At 40.7% G+C, this 14188-nt stretch overlaps 1 protein-coding gene across 6 annotated transcripts in view; it reads left to right on the top strand.

The window, feature by feature from the left end:
* The window catches only part of LOC125463564 (partitioning defective 3 homolog), a 798969-nt gene that overhangs the window by 387816 nt on the left and 396965 nt on the right, over positions 1 to 14188 (top strand). The gene's annotated exons all lie outside the window — the stretch shown is intronic.

Here is a 14188-nt window from a genome sequence, read left to right as displayed (position 1 = left end):
TATTGTTCCAAATACTAAAGGTAATGTATTGTTTTTTTTTAAAAAATCTTCTTTGTCAGCAACATCCTTCCATTATGTTGGCAGTGTGAGGAAATATCTGGTTTGTAATCTACTTGCTGTGTTTTTCAAATTTCTGCTTCATTCAAAAGCAAACTGTTCAATAATGTCATCCTGTCTAGAGCCCACTGCTAAAATAATTAAAATCACAGTTCCATTGTACGTGAAGAAAACAGAATGTGTTCATAATCCACTGTGTAGTTTGCGATGCTTTTGAGCAAGTGGATTGCATTCACTATTTTTATATTGTAACAACAAAAGACAGTTTCCAAAGCCTTGTTGGTAAGATTTCTCTTCTGTCAAGCAACAAAAATCTGTACAATTTCAAGACATGCAAGGACTGACTGTTTCTGCATGTAGTTTTCTGCAAAATGGAATCTTGTATACAAATTAAAATGAAATAAAACAAATTGAGTGACTTGCATCGATGTTTATCCAAAAAAAAAGAAAAAAAAAAGGAATGCTAGTCTCTATATTTAGTGGACTGGAGTACTAGGATGCAAAGGTAATGCTGCAGCTGTGCAAAACCCTGGCTAGGCCCCACTTGGAATACTGGGAGAGGATCCGCGCACCACACCATAGGAAGGGCATGTTGGCTTTGAAGGGAGTGCAACATAGATTTACAAGAAGGATGACTTAACCCCTGGACCAGGAGTGAGGAGAGATCCAGACGCGAAGCATTAACTCTGTTTTCTCCTTCACAGATGCTACCAGACCTGCTGAGCTTTTCCAGCAACTTTGTTTTTGATTTACAGCATCCACAGTTCTTTTGGTTTTTATGTGAGAAGAGATTATGCCTATTTTCTGTAGAATTTAGAAGGGCAAGGGGTGATCTGATTGCAGTCTTTCCAAAAGAACAGGCAGGGTAGATAAAGATAAACTGTTGCCACTGGTTGGAAATTCTAGACGTAGGGGATATAGTCTGAGAATTAGGGCTGGACCATTTGGGAGAGATGTTGGGCAGCATTTCTATACACAGAAGGTAATAGATGACAGTGAATGCTGGATTGGTGTTCGTTTTAAATCTGAGGTAGAAAAGTTTTTCTTGAGTTCATGTATTGAGGGATATGGGCCAACGGCAGACGTATGGAGTTGGGCCACAGAGCAGCCTTCAAGTCATTGAATAATGGCGCTGGCTCAAGAGGCTCTATGGCCTATGCCTTTCTTTGTGCTCCTGTGTAACTATCATGGTGTCCATGTCTGTAAGGATTATTGCTAGACCTGGGAGCATGATGCTTTGGCAGTTGGCATTCAAGATTGGATTTCATTCGATTAGATTAGATTTACATTAGATTCCCTACAGTGTGGAAACAGGCCCTTCGGCCCAACAAGTTCACACCACCCCTTGCAGCATCCCACCCAGACCCATCCCCCTATAACTCTCACACCCCTGAACACTACAGGCAATTTAGCATGGCCAATGCACCTAGCCTGCACATTTTTGGACTGTGGGAGGAACCCGGAGGAAACCCACGCAGACACTGGGAGAATGTGCAAACTCCACACAGACAGTCGTCCGAGGATGGAATCGAACCCAGGTTCCTGGTGCTGTGAGGCTGCAGTGCTAACCACTGAGCCACCGTGCCACCTGACAATACATGCATCATAGATATCTGATTCAACTAACTTGCAATATCAAAACCTGGGGCTCTATCCTTTGGCAGTCACAATATCACCATGGACACTTTGGGGCTTTGGGTTTTGTGTAAAGCTTACAGCTCAACATCAGTCAGTGTTAACCTGTAGTTAGGCTTCACACGTCACTGGCTAGCATAAGCCAGTGCACACAAACAGCCACATTTCACAGGGCACACTGACCTAACCCTCAGATCACCCTCTCTTCACAATCTTTGAACCCATGGGTCATCCTGACTGTTTGGTTTTCTCAGTGAAGATGCTGGATCTCTGTCTTCATCGCTCCACCAATGGAAGCAATCTTTTGCAGTTTATCCGTAGTCCTGTTCTTCGGACATTCCCATCTCAGCACTGTTCCAACTCATCACGTGGCTGTTGTTTGGATTCTCATGAAAATGCTGATTCCCACCATTCATTTTCAGACTCTCCTATCCATAAGAACTCCAATCCTCCCTTTATCTGCACTGTGCTACTGCTGTTTGCCGATGTGCCTACGCCATGTGACAATTCTCAACTTCACTCTCATGAAACCCTATTTCCCAACTTTCATTTTGCAGTCTTCCTTTCTCACTTAGCCTGTACGCTCCCTGACTGCCCTCCAGGCCACTCATACCATTGCTCAGGGGTAATCCTTTTGCATTATGAGTCTGCCATGTAATCCAAGATGATGGAGGGAAGGGACTGGAAAACTATGATTTTTTTCCTCAGCTCCCAATATTTTTTGAGAAAATGTCCAAAACTGCTAACAACTGCATGTATTTTAGAACCTAGTTACTGCTGCAACCTTGAATTTTATAAATGTTTTATCATCGGACAAATTCTACTCTATAGCCCTGTAGTCACATTGTGTGGTAGAGAGAGCTCATAGTTGTGCGCGTGATAGTACAGTTGCTTATAATTTGTGTATGCATACATTCCATGTGGTATATTTTAACTTTTGTTTTGAAATGATCTAATTTGCAAAGCACATGACAGTGTGTGGCTTCTGCACCAAATAATGATGCTTGATCTTTACAGAAATAAGCTGTTGCAGCTGGTTTGCTTAAATTCATTTATAGACTGTCTGGGAACATTTTACTTCCAACTTGAAATTTTTGGGAATCTGTGTGTGTTCCTCTGACTGAACGGGATATGTAAAGTTTGGTCTTTGCCAGCTACTGAGCCGTGATGTTTCCCTGCGAATGATTGGCAGTTTGGTGTGGATCCAATGCTTGTGATTTTAAATAATGCATGACAACTGCATACTTTTATTGGTTTCAACATCACTCACTGTCAGTAAACTGCTTTGTACAAATATTTTGTTTGGAGATGTAGGATGTGTGTATTTTTCTGCTAAAAGTATTACAACTGCCTTTTTGAAGCTGTATGGAGAGAAATAAGCAGTTTCTAGCCTCAAACAATTCTGTAGTTTTGGTCAAATGTGTCACTAATCTGCATAGAGTACAATTCAGGGGTTTAGTTCATGTCACTATCAATATGATACTGGTGTTGTCAATAAACCTGATCTAAACCCAAGTGGCTCAGACAAGGTTTATTGACAACACCAGTGTCCTTTTGACAGTGACACAAGCTCAACTTCTGAGTTGTATTCCAGGCAGCTGGTGAAGGTTTTCACTCACATTCAGACCATCTCTTTATTAATTTTAGTATAATACATGGACGATGTGCATTCCTATTTATATATGTTGTAATGGTTGGCACGTCTCTGCAGTACACAACAAAGCCAAGTAGTGGAGGGCACATGCCCCTGGTAGCTTTACCAAGGTAATTTGTGTAAGAGTATTACTGTAATGTTCCTTGTACTGTGTGGTTCTTAAAATTAAATGCCTTCTGGACATGTTCTAGGGGAAGTGCCATTTGAGCAAGTTTTCTGTTTTCTTTCTTAGTGGCCTAATGAATATTCTTATTTTAGCTCAGTTGATCTGTGTGCACACTTTTTATTACCCTCCATGCCGTTGTATGAATAAGGCCATGAGTGCTGAGAGGTTCACCTTGTAATAAGTAGCGTAACAATATAAATGTTTCTTGTTTTGGTATTTTAATGTAAAATACTTCAAAATATTCTGTCGGCTGATACAGAATTTTAATTTATTCCCATTTTGTTCAGCACTAACTTATAAAGGTGATGTTGTGTTGGAAACATACCTAAGCCATAGGATACCCTTACAATATCATTCTAGACAAGTGGCTTTCTTTCTGGAGATAATGGGAACTGCAGATGCTGGAGGGTCCGAGATAACAAAGTGTGGAGCTGGATGACTACAGCAGGCTGAGCAGCATCTTGGGAGCACAAAAGCTGATGTTTCGGGCCTAGACCCTTCATCAGGACTCTCTGATGAAGGGTCTAGGCCCGAAACATCAGCTTTTGTGCTCCTAAGATGCTGCTCGGCCTGCTATGTTCATCCAGCTCCACACTTGGCTTTCTTTTTGTCTGTTGCTTTGAGGCATCGTATTACTAACTGGGCAGGCCACGTCCTGTTACCACAAGCTAGCGACACTACTGCACCACAGGAGCCCCTCTGGATTCACTGTATTTTCTTTTCTAATCAACCTGTTCAGAGATATTTCGTACCTTTCGGTCAGGTTGGACATGAACCTGGCATCTTGATCCAGAGGTAGGGATGCTACCACTGTGCCAAAAGAGCCCAGTCTGGGTATGTTTTTTTCCCCCTATTTTTTTCTTTCATACCAAGAAGTGCTATCAAGCACAACTGAGTGACTTTCTCACCACTAAAATCGTCATGGTATTTTCACCCCTTTTGTTTAAACTGCTGACTGCCACCAGTAATCACCCATGTAGTCAATTAAATATTTGCAAGCAAATCACATTAGGGGCAATGCAAATCATCATTGGTGAAAGTTGGTAGGCATAGGGGGAAGAGACCAACTTGAAATGGAGTTGGAGTGATGTAGGTCTGTTTGTTTTGAAATTTAACTTATTTTTCTGATCAACCTGTTCAGACATCTGGAACAGGTGGGACTGGAACCCAGAGGCCTGGTCCCGTTCTAGGGACACTACCGCCACACTACAAGAGGACCCCTTTAATTCAACATGCCTCCAGGGCAGCTGGGACTCACCCAAATGTTTGTATATTTCATCTGCAGGCACAGCTTCCCAAATTTTAAGGAGGTGGACGTTGAGATGCAGGTTAATGCTGTCCAGAGACTTCAGAAGACACTGGACACTCCTTTCATTTTATTGTCACTTTACAATCAAATCATTAGTTGCTTTTTATGAATTCAGACTTTAAATCTAGATTACAAAGTATCCTGGGGCTCAGCAAAATTGGTACTGACCTGTTGATGTACATGCAAACATTCCAAGCACTTTGACTTCTTCCTCTTCTACTGGAAGAAATTAAAGTAATTGCAATCACAACTTCAGTAATTCCAGTGAGTTTTATGCCTTACTTGCTCTGTAGGTTTTCCCCTTTGACTCTTGTTTTATGATCTGCATGATGACAACATATAGAGAGTTGGTGGTTTTGAGCAAAGCTCTTATTTCCTACCCCAGTCCCCGCAGTGAATTTGAGTAGCTTGACCCCTGGAGAGAAAAATGGTTTGCATTGAACATTTGACAAGTGGGTTGTGTCTTGCAAGGCTCACCTCTAGAAGTGGTACGTGTATTCTGATGGGGCCCTGGCCCTGGTCTCCAGCCGCCAAACTCCTCCTCCTCATGTTTGTAGGAGATGACCCCTGGCTGGGTTCTGGCAATACTCCTAGAAGCTTTTTAAAAATAAGAATTGGATCGCAAGAACTGCCAGATTTCCAAGTCTACAGTCCTCCACTCTCTGGGTGTGTTATACACTCCAGGACTTGTCGACCATGTACCTGCATTTACATTTAGGTGTGTTGTAACTGTCACTAATAGCAGAATTACCAGATGGAAAATTTGTTGGGTGCATAAGTAAGAACCACTAGTGATGTAGAGTCATGGCTTTTGCCAAGTGGTCATTTTATTTATGCCTTAAAAGTAATGAAACAAAGTTCCCTTTATACTTGCGTTCATGTACTGTATTCTGACTTGAGAAAGGGGTTTGCATGTAGCCAGAGTGAATTAATTTTATTTCTTGTTTTAGTATCTTGTATGTGACTGAATAAAGTTAATTCATATTGTTAACGCGCGCGCGCGCGCGCGCACGCACACACACACGCCATTCGGCCCATCAAGTCCACACTGACCCTCCAAAGAGCATCCCACCCTTGTAACCCTGCATTTCCCATGGCCAATTTACCTAGTCTGTACATTCGTGGACACTATTGGTAATTTAGCATGCCCAATCCACCTAACCTGCACATCTCTGGACTGTGAGAGCAAACCGTAGCAGCCGGAGGAAACCCATGCGGCCACGGGGAGAATGTGCAAACTCCACATACAGTTGCCAGAGAGTGGAATTGAACCTGAGTCCCTGATGTTGTGAAGCAGCAGCAGTTAACACTGAGCCTCTGTGGTGCCCATAGTGTTGTTGAAAGTCAAGTTGTGTGCATGTTAACGCACTTATCTATATGATATGATAGATATGAAATACAGTAATATGGTATTGTAATATATGACTTACCAAAGTTTGGTCCCTATGTATGTGTGCCTTTCTGAAATGCTGAGAGTCTGATATTTCATTTGTGACCTATGATCCAAGCAACTGTTTATTCGTGTCCCTGAAGGTTGTTTTAGTGACCCTCAGAGAATTAGGCAATACAATGTTTGCAGCTTAAAAAATATTGATAACTGTATTTCACAATTTGCAGTGGTCTCAGTGCGGTTTACAATCACCCCTACCAGAAAAACGTGCATGGAAATTGTGCTTATTTAAGCCATTTCTGTCTGAACTTGAGGATTAAAGTGCCTGTGCATGCATGCAAACCTTATGCCTCAGTTTCGCATCTGCTGTTCAATTTCAGATTGTCTTAAATATGCCTGGAAGTCATTGATCGTTTTCAGATGTGACCAGATTTTCATAGTCATACAGTGTTGAAACAGTTGTGTCAACCAGCAAACACCAAACTAATCCTATTTACCTGCACTTGGTCTGTAACCTAGAATCCCCTGGCATTTTAAGTGCTTGTCTATATGCTTCTTGAGTGTTGGGAGAGTACCTGTCTCTCCCACCCTCTCAGGCAGTGTGTTCCATACTTGTACCACGCTCTGGGTGAAGCAATTTTCCTCAAATCCCCTCTCAGCTACTTACTCCTCAGGTAAACCTTCGGATCTCAGTGGTGACTGTTTGAAAGAAGAATGGTTGAAGTCTGTTATAATGTGGTGTAATATTTTGCAAACTTGCTTCTAATGAAGGGGTTTCATATCTCCCAAAAAAAGTCCATCTTTATGTAAATCTTCACTTTGCTCATTAAAAATAGAGAAAGATGGAAATTTCTTATTAACATGATCCAGCTATAGCACTGATTCAATTGGTTACACAGTGGCACATTGGTCAGCACTACTGCCTTACAGCACCAGGGACCCAGATTCGATTCCAGCCTTTGGTGACTGTCTGTATGGAGTCTGCATGTCTGCGAGAGTTTCTCCTGGGTGCTCCAGTTTCCTCCCATAGTCCAGTGATATGTAGGTTAGGTGGATTGGCCATGCTAAATGGCCCTGTAATGACCAGGATGTATGCAGGCCAGTTGGTCTAATTTTGGGAAATGTGGGGTTAGGGTGGGGGTGCAGTGGGCTGGGTGGATCTAATTGGGATAGCCTTCAGAGTTTAGTGCAGCCTTGTTGGGCTGAATGGCATCTACCTGCCCTGCAGGGTTTCTGTGATTCTGTGAGGATTGTTGGGCTCCGAATCCATGTTATAACAAAAACAAAAGTTGCTGGAAAAGTTCAGCAGGCCTAGCAGCATCTGTGAAAAGAAATCAGAGTTAATGTGTTGGGCCAATTGACCGTTCCACAGAACACCCTGTTATAAGCTTACTTTGATTGTATTTGTAGATTTTCAAATGGTCCAAGACAACTGCACAAGAGAAATTTATTTGTAGACATTTATATTACGAATGCTATTGTGCTCATCTAAGTTCTGATGTGTACAAGGAGATTGTACCATTCAGGCTTTGTTAAACATACAGGTCACTTGTATCTGGTTAAATTTGTTCACATGAGCCATATTCATGAAAAAACTGAGGAAAATAATGGAAAAGGGCTATTTGTAACATGACTCAAAGCCTTTATCAGAAGAAAGACATACATTTGTATAAAACTTATTGCAATCTCAAATTTCCAAAATGTATAAATATGATAAATGTGGTTATAATTCTGTTAGTTAGACCTCCCTTTTTCCAACAAAGTGAGATTGCAGTCTGATGAGAGAGCCATTTTACAGATCATCTGACTTAGTTCTCCATTTAAGTAATCGGGGAGAGTGCAAAACAGGAATTTGATGCAATCTTCTTCGAGCACTCAAAAATCATTTTAAAAGTGAGATTTTTGTGTAGGTAGAGTGTATTAACTGGGACTCAGTGGGGAGTAGTCTCAGCTCTGTACATAAGGTTCTGGTGTGAAGCCCCACTCCAGGGCTCAAGTACAAATTTGAATCCCCCACCCCCTGCAGGCGCCCTTACATCCAGGCTAAAAGGTCAAGGTTCCTGCCCCACCTCCCAGTGTGTCAAATATGTCCAATCAGGTTGATTAAAAAGTGTTTCAAATATGCGTGGAATTTAAGGGACAGGTTGAGTCCTTATCCATACTACTTTGCAAAATTTAAGACTTAAATATTTGAGATTTTGAGTGAGAGTGAGACAAATCTATGTTTGTATCTTTTTTCCCTGAAGAAGGATCCTAACCCGAAACGTCAAACTTTCCTGCTCCTCTGATGCTGCTTGGCCTGCTGCGTTCATCCAGCTTCATACCGAGTTATGTCAGATTTTCCAGCATTGGCAGTTCCTACTATCTATGTTTTGTATTGACTTTATATTTTTATAACGAATAGCTTGCTTCTTGGTTAATATCTATTTCATTACCAGCTCAACATGTTGTAAGTGGAACTATTTGTTTGGACTTGCCTTTTCTAATAATGCAGATTTAACACATCAGAAACATTAGTCATTTGCCGTGTGTTAGACTTGTTTGTTCTTTGGATGTAGCAAGATCGCATTTATTACCCTTTTGTAGTTTAGCTGCAAAGGTGGACCATTCATGATTCTTTTTAAAGGTAGGCCTAATCCTTCAGGTCGTTGAGCCAGTGCTAATGAAGGAATTTGCAAGTTAGTATCATGTGAAACTTGAGAATGGTGATATTCCCTTATTTTTGACCCTGTGATGATCTCAAGGTTGTGAAATGGTACTTTGGTAAATGAGAATTTCTGCCTCCTTCTGGCAATACAGCACATTCCAGTTTCTCATCTGAATGCAGTTTCTTCTAGCTGGATGGTGGAGGTGAAAACCAGCGCTTGAGTAGTATTTATCCTTCAATTCAGCATCTATGTTATGACACCTAACTGATGTCATGTACAAAGCTAACATTGGTTAAAAGTCTGGAAGTACTCGATTAGCTTTGAGACCTCGGGAATTTCTTTAAGTTGTGCAAAGTGCAATATAACTGCATCTTCTTTACTTGTTTAACGATTGGAGATATTCTAAAAGACCTGACAGCTGTGTTGTTCATAAGTTTGGCTGTCAATTCTGCGAAGTCCAACCAATTACAAATAACTGGCATGTTTCGCAAATCCTGTCTGGCGTTATCTTCATGTCCACACCATATAAATGAACAGCTACAGTATCACTCTTGGTGCATGTTCCCGCAAATTCTACTGGTGGTAGAATAAAGGGGTATTGAATTCAATGGCAAAATACCTGCCATAAGTCATTATACCTCAATGGGTACTAAACTTTCAAGTTGTCCTTGCAGCCTTCCAGGTGAGTAATGGATGTTGCAAAGCTCCTAAGACTGTAGAAATTCCTGCGGCACAGATTCTTCAAAGTGAAAATTGAGCTCAAAACATGGGAATCATAGAAATTACAGGAGCAGGAGAAGACCATTTGGCCCTTTCAACCTGCTGTGCCATTCAATATGATCACTGCTGATCATCTGTTTCAATGCCTTAGTTCCGCTTATACCCCATACTCTTGTATCCCTTTAGTCTGAACAACAGTATCTAACTCTCTTTGAAAATATTGAATGTTTTGACCTCAGCCACTTTGTGCAGCAGAGAAGCTCACATGCTCACCACTTTGAGAGAAGAAATTTCTCCTGGTCTTTTGCAAAATATTGGTGAACTTAATACTGAATGAAGACAGTGCTTATGTTTGTTTAATGGGCTGAAGTGGTCCTGCTGAATTTTAGTCTCATTTAAGTGTTCCGTTGGACTTCATACAAGTTTAAAATAAGAGCACCAATTAATTAGTCACTGTAAACATGTAATTGGCAGAGGGTGGTGGAAGGAAGTTTACTATCTCCCGTGGAAATCTGTTTCAATTCAGTGACTATTACAGATGTTTACCCTGGGATGCATTGAGGTGGAAATCCTGTTTGGGTGGTTTTATTTTGCACTTGGGCTGCACTTGTGCTGATTATCCCGAGAGTAGATGAAACGTGCAATTGTTCACTGTAGTAAAGCAGTTTGCTGGCATAATTTGATTTCTGATCCCTGGAGAGCTGACCTGTGTAATATTGGTCTTGTTATGCAGCTGAAGAATACTCAGTGTTTGCCGATGTAAGGGAAGCATGAACTCTATTGAACAAGCATCTTGACTGTGGCTGTGTCTTGCCACAAGGCAGCAAGAAAGAGCCAAAATCATTGCATCAGCTCTTGTAATGATATACAAGGTCTCATTTGTATGCCATACAAACTGAACCCTTTATACTACTTGTACTACAACTTCTAGTAAAGTCTGATTCAACCCTTCTATATCAATCTGAATTGTCTCACTAGCAGGACTAGTAGTCAGGAACTGATAGGACATCAATTTGTTTGTGTTATTCACAGTTCATCCTTCTTATTTGAGCTCAACTTTGGTCAACTTTACAGGTAACTTTTCCACATTTAGTGCAATCATGTAACCGTGGCAACTGAGGATATTCTCTGTCCTTTCGAGGATGAGGCAAATTAAATACAGTTAACAGTTGATATCAATAGCTGTGAAACTTGCTTAAGAAACTTTATCAAGCAAATGCTCGCTCAAAGTTTTGCGTTGACACGTTTTGACAGAGGGAGATGCACTAATTCAGATTTATGACAGAGTACCTCCGATCAGTCATGGCCTGAGCTGACCTCAGCAATGTGAGCAGTGGAGAGATGCTGTTATTAATTTTTACTTATTAACTTTTGGGCAGATTGTAGCCACTGTTTTCGGTAACTGCTCCAAAATCTGTTCTGTATCTACTGATTCTATTCCTTTTCCTGGCAACTGTCTAGGTTTGAGTCATTCTGATTGCAACCTTGGTGTCAAGTCTGACCTAACGTCTTTCTATATCATACTCTGTTGTACAATGCTACTGTGAAGCAGCTTCCAACATTTCATTACAGTAAGGACACTGTTTCTCTTGGTCAGATGGAAATGCAAGAAAGTGAGTGCATGATTTGGATCCTTGTCACTAGTAATGTAGCTCTTGTCCCAAATACTGTGATATGAGATGTGAACAATAGTATGATCAGGCTATTACAAAGGCCGTTATGACTAATTCACCCAATGTCAAGGGTTAGACTATTGTTTTTGCCTTCAAAAACTTGCATGGTAATCCATTGTAAATTAATACCCACAGAATATTTGAGAAACTTGGCATGTCTAGTAGCATTTGGGGAGAGCAAATCAGAGTTATAATTTGGAGTCATAGAGTCACATGGCATGGAAACAGACCCTTATGTCCAACTAGTCCATGCTGAGCAGGTTTCCCGAACTTATCTAGTCCCACTCACCTGCATTTAGCTCTGGTCCCTCCAAACCTTTTCAATTCATGTCCTTTTTCAAAGGTCTTTTTAAATGTTGTAACTGTACCTGCATCCACCACTTCCTGTGGCAGTTCATTCCGCATACAAGCCACACTGTATTTAAGAAACAAAGTTGTCCCTCATGTCCTTTTTAAAACTTCTCACCTCTCGCCTTAGAAATATGCCCCGTAGGTTTCTGGTATGACTTTTTGATAAATTTGCTTCAAATTTTCAGCATCTGCAGTAATTTGCTTTTATTCCACTTGTAACTTAAGTTGATTTGAATATTAGTGTGAAGATTTGATATTTAATGCTGCCCATACCCTTGTTTTGAAAATAAGTGGTCTGCTCCTGGATTGTCATTCCTCTACTGTTTCCACAGTGTCGCTTAATCTGCTGAATATTGCCAGCATTTTTGTTAGTTTCTTTGGTTTTTGCTTTTTGTGTAAGACATGAAAAGGATTGAGCAAATCACTGTTGTATAGTCAACACTACACAGAAATTTTGATGGAAGAATTCCATTGATCATTGAGTCCTGAGGACTTTGCCCTGGTCCTGATGTTTGGGTGTCCTGAATTTTGTCAAACGGTGATGTTAATTCTAGTGAGTAATTTTATTTTGTTGTTAATGACTTTCTGATCAAATGGACTTGAGCACAAATCACTTCCTTTGAAAATTGAGTGTTTTTTTTCTGAGACTGTTTAAAAATGCTGTTTTACCTTCAGTATTGTTGGACAGACTTTGGCATAAAGTCTAGGCGCATTGCAGCTGGTGGTTGCTATAGTTTTAAAGTACTTGAATCATCTGGATCGATTGTAACACTGGTATGTGAGTTTGAGTGAAATTCAATTTGAAGACATCAGCTCACTGCTAGCTTTCAGTCAATTTAAAGCAGTTCCAGCCTTTTGTGCACAAATGGGTTGACTATGAAATGAGTTACTCTGGCCCAGCAAAGTATATCGACATTGCAGAGCACTGTGATGAGTCATCATCTTTGTATGTGGGTGGAATGAGGTATATTTTCTTCCATTAATAAAAAAATGTCCAGATTCCTCTTCTGCAATGACTCAACGTAAAGTGATTTTCAAACGGTTAGCTGAGATCCTTATCAAGCAAAATAGTGATACAGCTGGAGAAATTTCAAGCATAGGATTGGGCAGATATCCTCATAGTCCATGCTGGCATTGGAGTTCAGAGCTCCCAGATGAGCATTTGAAACAGAGCAAAAGAGATTGGGGCAGCATCTTCGTAATTGGTGCAAGAGAAAGTATTTGTAGTGTGCTTCAGCCAATTGTTTCTTAGAGTAGAACGTTGCAGTACTTACCTGGGAACAGGCTATTTTAGAGCTGGTAGTACGTAATGATGTAGGATTAATGAGAGATCCCATGGTTAAGGATCCTCTAGGGGCCATGATCACAACAGTTGTACAGTTGTTAAATTCAGTTTGAGGGAGAGCAACCCAGCCCTCAAACTTGTTTCTTCAATTTAAATAAGGGCAAAATAGACAAACGGGGAAGGTGAGTATATCTGTTTTCACCAAAGAACATCATCAAAATCCCCCAGAATTAGAAATGAAACAAACAAGAGATAATGAGACGTGGGAGGAAATCAGTATTACTGACAAGGTTGTCCTGTATAAATTAACGCAGCTGCAAGTTGGTAAGTCCCTGGGATCTGAACCTGTGTGATCCTAGACATTTGAAGGAGTTGGCTATAGAGATAGTTGATCCATTGCTAAACATCTTCCAAAATTCCATTGATTCTGGAGTAATTCTTGCAGATTGGAAGCTAACCAATGTTATCCTCCTGTTTAAGAAAGCAGCAAAACTTGTAATTACAGATCGGTTAGCCTTACATCAGTAGTAGGAAAAATGCTAGAACTTTTAGTAAAGAATGTGGAAATTCAACACTGGGATAAAAATGTGATTGGACATAATCAGTGTGGCTGCGTGAGTGGAAAATTATGTTTGATGAATTTGTTGGAATTTTTGAAGGAGTTACGAACGAAATTGATAAAGGAGTCAATGCATGGTGTAAATGGTGTAGCAATAGTTTAATTGCAATTTGTGGAAGGCTTTTGATAAGGTTCGCCGCAGGTGTTTGGTTAGCAAAATGGAAAATCGTAGGGAAGGATGTAATGTACTGGCATGGCTTAAGGATTGGCTGACAGACATGAAGTAGAGAGCAGAACTTAACAGGTAGCTCTTACAATGGTCAACTGACTGGTGGGGCACCACAAAGATCAGTACTTCAGGCTTCACCTATTCAGTTTGGAGGTGGGGGCCAAATGTATTCTTTCCAAATTTCTATGACGTGGAGGAGCTGGTGTTGGACAGTGGTGGACAAAATCAGAAGTCACACAACATCAGGTTGTAGCCCCACAAGCTTATTTGAAGTCACAAATTTTGGACCGTAGCCGCTTCATCAGGTGAAGTTCAAATTTTCAGATGATGCAAAACCAAATGTGTAATGTGTCTTATGTAGAAGATGTCAAACAGTTTCACCAGGATTTGAATAGGCTTAATGAGAGAGCAAGAACATGGCAGATGGAATATAATGGGCAAAATATGACGTTATCCACTTTGGTAGGAAGAACAGATGTGTAGAGTGTTTCTTAAATGATGAGGTAGGAAAG

The sequence above is a fragment of the Stegostoma tigrinum genome, chromosome 2 (assembly GCF_030684315.1).
Source record: "Stegostoma tigrinum isolate sSteTig4 chromosome 2, sSteTig4.hap1, whole genome shotgun sequence".
In the NCBI taxonomy this organism is placed as follows: domain Eukaryota; kingdom Metazoa; phylum Chordata; class Chondrichthyes; order Orectolobiformes; family Stegostomatidae; genus Stegostoma; species Stegostoma tigrinum.
Note: the sequence above shows the minus strand (reverse complement) of the source record. Positions and strands in the feature narration are given on the sequence as shown.